At 30.1% G+C, this 8268-nt stretch overlaps 1 pseudogene; it reads right to left on the bottom strand.

The window, feature by feature from the left end:
• Positions 1-581: 581 nt before the first annotated feature.
• On the bottom strand, positions 582-7850 carry LOC126777325 (cytochrome c oxidase subunit 3-like; annotated as a pseudogene).
• Positions 7851-8268: the final 418 nt, after the last annotated feature.

The following is an 8268-nucleotide window of genomic DNA, read 5'->3' as shown; positions in this document are numbered from 1 at the left end:
TTATCATTAAGAGTGATATACATCTAATTTGGTTTCAATTAATAAATAAGGAATTAATAATACTCTATCTTTTAATTCGAAATTAAATGCAATATTGCTTCTTATTTAAGATAAATTGAATAACATTATTTTTTGAGTGCAAATCAAATGTTTTTATAAACTATAATCCTTTAATTAATTCAGTTTAATATATATTGTTTTCATTCATGATAGGTTCCAATTAAAAGTATAATAATAAAAAAAAACTAGTTTTATATCAAATAAAAAATTAACTATTTTGAATATAGGGAAAATTAATACAATTACAACATCAAAAATTAAAAAAAAAAATACTGAAATTAAAAAAAAGGTAAAGAAAATGGAATTCATGCTAAACATATAGGGTCAAATCCATGTTCAAATGGGGGCATTTTTATCGGTCTTGAAATGTTTTTTTTTTGAGATAATAAATGGGATTATTTTGTAGTTAATGATGTAAAAAGTAAAAAAAATAATTATTTATATTTATAAAATATTATTATTTTTGATTGGAAGTCAAATATAATAAATATATTATATAAATAGTATAATATATAATTTCATCAGTAAATAGAATTATAAATAAATAGTCAAAGTACATCTACAAAGTGTTAATATCATGCAGCAGCTTCAAATCCAAAATGATGGTTTTTTGAGAAGTGGTTATTTAAGTGTCGGATAAAACAAGTAATTAAAAAAAATTGTTCCAATGAAGTCCATGAAATCCATGAAATTTTGTTGCTATAAAAAATTAATCCATAAATTCTATCAGCAATAGTAGATGGGACTTCTAAATATTCATATGCTTGAAGAATAGTAAAATAGATTCCTAAAATAATAGTGATAAATAATCTTTGGGAGTTTTGAGTGAAATTATTTTCTATTAAAGCATGATGGGATCACGTAATAGGAATTCCTGAAGTCATTAAGATAATTGTATTTAAAGGACGAATTTGAAAAGGGTTAAAAGCTAAAATATTTAATGGAGGTCATATTGTTCCAATTTCAATATTAGGTGCTAATCTTCTATGAAAAAAGTTCAAAAAAATGAAATAAAAAAATATCTGAGAATCCGCACCGTAACAGCTTGTGAATGTCCCACTGCTGGGCTAAAGGCCTCCTCTCCTCTTTTTGAGGAGAAGGTTTGGAGCTTATTCCACCACGCTGCTCCAATGCGGGTTGGTGGAATACACATGTGGCAGAATTTCAGTGAAATTAGACACATGCAGGTTTCCTCACGATGTTTTCCTTCACCGTAAAGCACGAGATGAATTATAATCACAAATTAAGCACATGAAAATTCAGTGGTGCTTTCCCGGGTTTGAACCCACGATCATCGGTTAAGATTCACGCGTTCTTACCACTGGGCCATCTCGGCTCATATCTGAGAATAAATAAAATTATTCCTCATCGAAGACCATTAGAAACTAAAATAGTATGTTTTCCTTGTAAAGTTCCTTCTCGGCAAATATCTCGTCACCATTGATATATGGTTAATAAAACAATTAAATAACCTAAAATAAGAAGATTTATATTAAAATTATGAAATCATTTTACTATTCCTGTAACTAATGTTATAACTCCAATAGCTCCTGTTAAAGGTCATGGTCTATAATCAACTAAGTGAAATGGGTGATTTTGGCTTATTGTCATTCATTAATTTCTCTGAAATTAAGTGTTCTAAGAATAGTGATTACATAAGCTTGAATAATAGATACTGCTGATTCTAAAATTAATAATAAAATTTGAGTAAAAATTAATAAAAATTACTAAATAATTATGTATATTAATTCCTGTTCTTTTTAAAAGAGTAATTAATAAATGTCCGAAAATTATATTAGCTGTTAAACGCACAGCTGAAGTTCCAGGTCGAATAATATTTCTAATTGTTTACTTTTTTTTCCTTTACATTATTCACACACGGCCATCTGATCCCAAATTAAGCAGAGTTTGTGCTATGGAAACCAAACAACTGATATACTACATATACTACTTTTCTTTTGTAAATACATACTTATATAGATAATTACACCCAGACTCAGAACAAACAGACACTTTAATTTCTAGGAATGAGTTTGAGTGCTTTCTTCATTAATCATAGAGGAAACCGAATAGAAACATTCCTATTGGTTAGACGCGCGACTACAGCGCCACATGCCGATGGCATCAAAGTAGATACGGACATCTGCATTTTCGTGAAAATTCTTTTTGACAAAAATAAACTTATATTAACCTTATCTACAAGTTTTTATGAAGGTTTTTTTATTTTTAATTAAAATTATCTGGTACGTAAATGAATACATCTACACTCGAATTTTAACAAACGCCGCAGTAGAAAAGGACATTTGAATTTTTGAAACGCAAACAAAGACATCAGTCACTTGTCACTCTTGCGCGTACGCGGTTACGCGGGTATTGTGAGAATCAATAGCTGGTGACGACGATTCCCTGGCTAAGTTGAAATCAACTTGCTTGCTTATCTTACTTTGATTAGTAAAATGACAACTTTTTCAAATATATTATATATTTTGTTATAATTTTTTTTTCTTGTCTCGGATATTTTTCTATTGTTGTAAATAAGTTTTAGTTTATCAATATAAGTTGTTACATGAATGTGCTGTAGCTACTTGAAAAAGAAATTTTCTTTTTATGTTTAATTACAAGCGGTGTTTACCTATAATTAGTTGTTATATATACGCTATTCTATGTATATATATTTTTAATGTATTAACAGTTATATTCATTGTGTTGTATGTTGGTAAACCTTAATAAATAAATAAAAAAATAATATCAAGCTACACCCAATAGGAGCAAAGTATCAATAAAAAATGATGCCTTTTGAGAGCTACCGTTGCGTGCACTGCACTGTAAACGGTTAAAGTTAAGCAACAATCACGTGTATCAGAATTGTTGAATTGAGCCGAGATGGCCCAGTGGTAAGAACGCGTGAATCTTAACCATTGATCGTGGGTTCAAACCCACACACAACTGAATTTTCATGTGCTTAATTTGTGATCATAATTCATCTCGTGCTATACGGTGAAGGAAAACATCGTGAGGAAACCTGCATGTGTCTAATTTCACTGAAATTCTGCCACATTTGTATTCCACCAACCCGCATTGGAGGACCCGCAGCGTGGTGGAATAAGCTCCAAAACTTCTACTCAAAAAGAGGAGAGGAGGCCTTAGCGCAGCAGTAGGACATTCACAGGCTGTTAGGGTATCATTTAAGATAACCTTTTTTTACGGCAATCAAATTAGTTCTAAAATAATCCATTATTTGCACATAAATTTATACTTGCTCGTTTTTTAATAGGTACTTATTTTTTTAAAACAGATTTACCTCTCAAAAATCTTAAAAGAATACAATTTCTTATGAAGGTATTTGCAGTCGTAATAAATAAAGCACTGAGACAGACATTAAAATTTGTCTGAATAGATTTAAGGGAATTCTGCTTTTCTCATGGCCAATTGTACGTTGCCATATCTGGATCTGAATGCGGCGAAAGCCAATAAATATTAATATCCCACGAAAATTAAACAAAAAACGTTGTTATTACTGAAATACTATAAGTCCGCTTTAGTGAATTATTTAAGTTATACGCGGATGGGACCGCGAGTATAGCTCGTTACCAATAAAACACTTAACTAAGTAATTAAAAATAGCCTGTTATTCTGTAAATGTCACGGCTGATTGTACTTTTAAGAAACAGTGATATTCATTTTTTTATTTGTATATAACACTTTATTTATGATCTTGACATTGATTTTCTTTGATAGTTGATCTAGTATAATTTACTTAAAAATAGTTTTGATTTTTTGTCCATAAACAAAAATATATAATTATTATGAACAAATAATAAATAAAACAGTATAACTACATACGCATTATTATTAAAACAAATCATTGGCGTGATTTAGAAAATTAAATGAGTTTAACTGAGAGACGTAGATGAAGCTATTTGAAATGTTATATGCAAAGTAAAAGAAGAGAACTACAAAATTGTAGTCTAAAAATATTGATTATTGTTTTTATGTAGCTTAGATTTCTTTAAATATCCTTAAAAAATAGTTCTAGAGGTTGTTATCTTAGTTTATTAAATATTATAAATCGAATGAGCACTATTTTGATGACAACAAATAAACGGATATCAGGCAGATGTCTTCTTTTACGTTGAGGTTTTTACAAAGTAAAAGAGTACATCTACATTATTCCGAAAATAGAACGACATAGCGATAAAACCTGTTATACAATAAATAAAAAAAAATATTTTAAATCATCATGGAAAATTTCATGTTAATTGATACATAAATCTCGAAATTGTTACTATTTTTTACTTAATGTGATCTCCTAAAAATTGCTAATATGTAGATGTCTGTATCTTCTTTGCTGCCATCGATGCGGCGTCTCTTCTCATCGATATTCGAGCTGACCGATCGATATTTTACGCGCCTTACAAAACTGTAATCTATATTCTATGTGAATTCTGTAATCAGCTACCCTACCCAGATTTTTTTTTCTATTTTTTGAACATTTTTTTTAAATTTGTATTTTATTATGATTTAGCATCAAAAATACATATAACCCCAAATTTTACTCACCTAACCCATGATCTCACTTTGTAATCACGATTTTAGTATTTTTGTATGAACAATATCAAAATAATTAGTTATAGTGAACCTCATCGAACTTTCGTCTACGTCATTTAAGAGAAGTGTCGCGTCATTTTGACATTTAAAAATTTGCATAACATTTAACGATTTATTTATTTAAGTGATAAGAAATATAAACGTGTTTTACGATATTGAAAAGGTTGGTAAAATATTAAAAGATCAAATACATTATCAGTATACCGTTTTTATCAATTAATACAACAATTTGGTCTATTTGTGTGTGTTACAAAAGTGTTAACAAAATAACGAAAATGTGCCTGTGAGCATGTTACCATTGAACGGTTTACTCATCGGCACGTATGCAGTAGCAAATCTGTTCGTAAAGTCCATTCACCCACGAAAAAATATCGCAAAGGACTTCGTTCCTCCCCTGGTCTCTTCTTCCCCAATCGTAATTTTTTTTTGTTATTGTTTTAATTTACACGGGACTTATATCGTGTCTTAATCGCAATTTTATGGAGGAAAGTCATGAAACCGAAATTGAAGCAAGTGTAAAAAATGCAATCTTAAAACTAAGTTAATCAATCATGTAAATTAATTCAAGTATACATACGTTACATACATTCAATATACACATGATTCTAGTGTTTACTATTGACAGTATAATCTAAGAAATGATAGTATAATCATATGTTCCGCCACAAAAAAAAATATTGAAAGAAAAAAAAAACAAAATCAATGACCATTATTTACGGTTTACGGCTTAAAATCACTTTATTTCTCAAGATTACAATCACTTCGAGGAGAAATAAATAAACTTAACAAATTAGTTACAATTAATATACAGAGTGCGCAAATAAATAGACGGTATTACAAAAATCAAATCAATCAAATCAAGCAATTATAACAATATTTAATTTAAAGTACTCTGTTTTGATTGTTTGAAATTTTAAAGACATTTTTGAAGTTTAATTTATTGTTAAATTGTGTAAATTACTTTGACAATATTCAAAATAAAATCCTTTAGAAATAATATCATTATTGTGAATCAAATTTAATTATTTTATGCAATAAGTAAAACTTAATTCCATTTGAATTATGTTAGCAGCGCCACCTTTGACCAGACTATGTTTGTTTATATAGTTTGTCTAAAATAAATCATCTCGAGTTGTGTAAAATATTAATCTACATTTAAAAAAAATATTTAGCAGTAATTCAATCTGTCTGTTTTAATAGAAGCTGTTAGTTGCTAATAATTGAATCGATTGAAATGCAATACAAAGACACGGTTGCCTCACAGAAAAGGATTAATTTAAATTAATATCTTAGCAGTCACGGCAAAATTAAAATTCTCGCGCAAGACGAAATATTATGGTGATGGCCAACGATGTGAAGGCGAAATAGTCAGCGCAAAGATTTTGTTCCATTAGTATGTACTATGTTTATGTTTATCCAGATTCTACCGCCAAACAGCAATTTTTAGTTTTGTTGTGTTCCGGCTTAAAGGGCGATGGAGCCAATGTAACTACAGGCACAAAGGGACAATTTAGTTCCCAAGGTTGGTGGCGCGTTCGCGATGTAAGGAATGGTTAATATTTTTTAAATGTCTACAAAATAGAAAAAAAATCTGGATTGGGACATCCTTATCAGCTAGCGGTATGAGATATACTTTACTACCTATTCTCATACGTCAAAAATATACATAACAAATTTCATAAAAATAGGTCGAGCCGTTTTGGAGGAGTTCGACCACAACCACCGTGACACGAGATTTTTATATATTAGACAATTATTTAATATCTTAGAGAAATAAAAAGGGATCGAGTTGGCTCATTCAAGCGATGGCTACAACTTCAGGTCCTGAGTCAGTCTCGAAATCTGACCGAGGCTGAGGTAAACTCTATTTGAGTCTCATCTGACTGATTTGTCAATTTAAACCAGCTTGACAATACTGGCTTCCCTCGAGGTAGCTGATCCCCATTTGTGTCAATGTGTTGAGTTGTATGTATAGTACGTGACATTGAAAATGTTAATAGCGTGATTCAGAATCACAAGAGAAATAGTTAATGAATAAGGACTCAAGTTCGAAATGTTATTATAAATAAAAAATAAATCATTATAAGAAAAGATGATTGTTATATATATTTTTTATTAGATAAATCTTAAAAACATTGTTTTTTAAAACGATTTTGAAAATTGTTTGTTACACAACAATTAAGTAAAACATATAAAAAATGTTATGTTTATTATAATTATTTACACACTATAATAGTTTCCGCTAGCGGCTGTGCCCGTGTATGAGGGGTTAAGAAACCCTTGTACTTTTCTTATCCCATACCAATGTATATATTTTATGTACAAAATGTCATAGTGATCTGTTAAATAATTTATTTACTTTATTCATTCTAACAAAAGTAATAACATTTATTTTTATTCTTAGCACCCATAACTCGAATAAAAAGTTAAGACATGCATTCGTAGTTGTAACGTGCAATAGGGAATTGAACCTATGCTTCTAGCTTCAAAGTTCAACAGCACCAACTAGCTTACGTAGACTGGGCCCAGTACGTGTCTTCGGTCGTCCTATTAAACGTCTTCCATAGGTTACCACTCGCTAAAGGAACCAGGGAGTGTCGTCTACACTTATATATATGATTATAGAATTCACTTAGAACATAGATTACAGTTTTTAGGGCGCGTAAAATATCGTCCAGTCAGCTCGAATATCGATGAGAAGAGACACCGCATGTGGCGCTGTAGTCGCGCGTCTCTAAGCAATAGGAACGCTTTATATTCAGTTTCCTCTATTATGAATGAAGAAAGCACTCAAACTCGTTCTTAAAAATAAAATAAAAAATAAAAATATATAAACATATATTTGGAGTATAAATTCCGATAAATTCTAATTGTAATTAGAAGTTTATTTCGGTTCGGAACAGTAGTAAAGATATGAAAGCGTAATAAACAAATAAATAAACAAACTCACTTACGCATTTAAACTAATAGTTATAAATAAAAAAAACCTTCGTTAAAGCAACTGATACTGTGGGATGGTGCTAAAAGGGGCCAATATCAATAACCTTTACTTTTGCTAATACAATAGAAACGATGAACAGGTGTTGGTTGTTTTATATACTACATATATAACTCTATTGGCTTACGCGGCGAACATCAGTCCAGTTCCTCACTGCATGATTTTTACCGACATCTATAACCATCATCGCCACATGTCAGCTAATTCACACAAAACTCTAATCAATTACACGTGCCCCTTGAAGGTCCTGGGCCAAAGAATACAAAAAAATGTCATTGTATTTTTGTCCTTCAATATAAATGTATGTTTCTATTCTAATAGGTAGCTATTTAGCTACGTCAGAATCGTTACAGTAATGGTAAAATTCCATAGAAACATTGCGTTAAAGCTCAACTCGAAAGAACAACGCCCGAATTTTATAAAACTTTGCGTCACTCAAAAAATCGTATGTATTTTTTTATTTAATTTTTTTATTTGAAATTGATTAAACGGATGAGCGAATACCATTTAAACCATATATTTTGCTACACACATACATTACATAGATTATACAGAAGAAAAATAATTAAATTTAAAGAATACAGTGTAGGTAGCAAGGGGTT

The sequence above is a fragment of the Nymphalis io genome, chromosome 22 (assembly GCF_905147045.1).
Source record: "Nymphalis io chromosome 22, ilAglIoxx1.1, whole genome shotgun sequence".
In the NCBI taxonomy this organism is placed as follows: Eukaryota; Metazoa; Arthropoda; class Insecta; order Lepidoptera; family Nymphalidae; genus Nymphalis; species Nymphalis io.
Note: the sequence above shows the minus strand (reverse complement) of the source record. Positions and strands in the feature narration are given on the sequence as shown.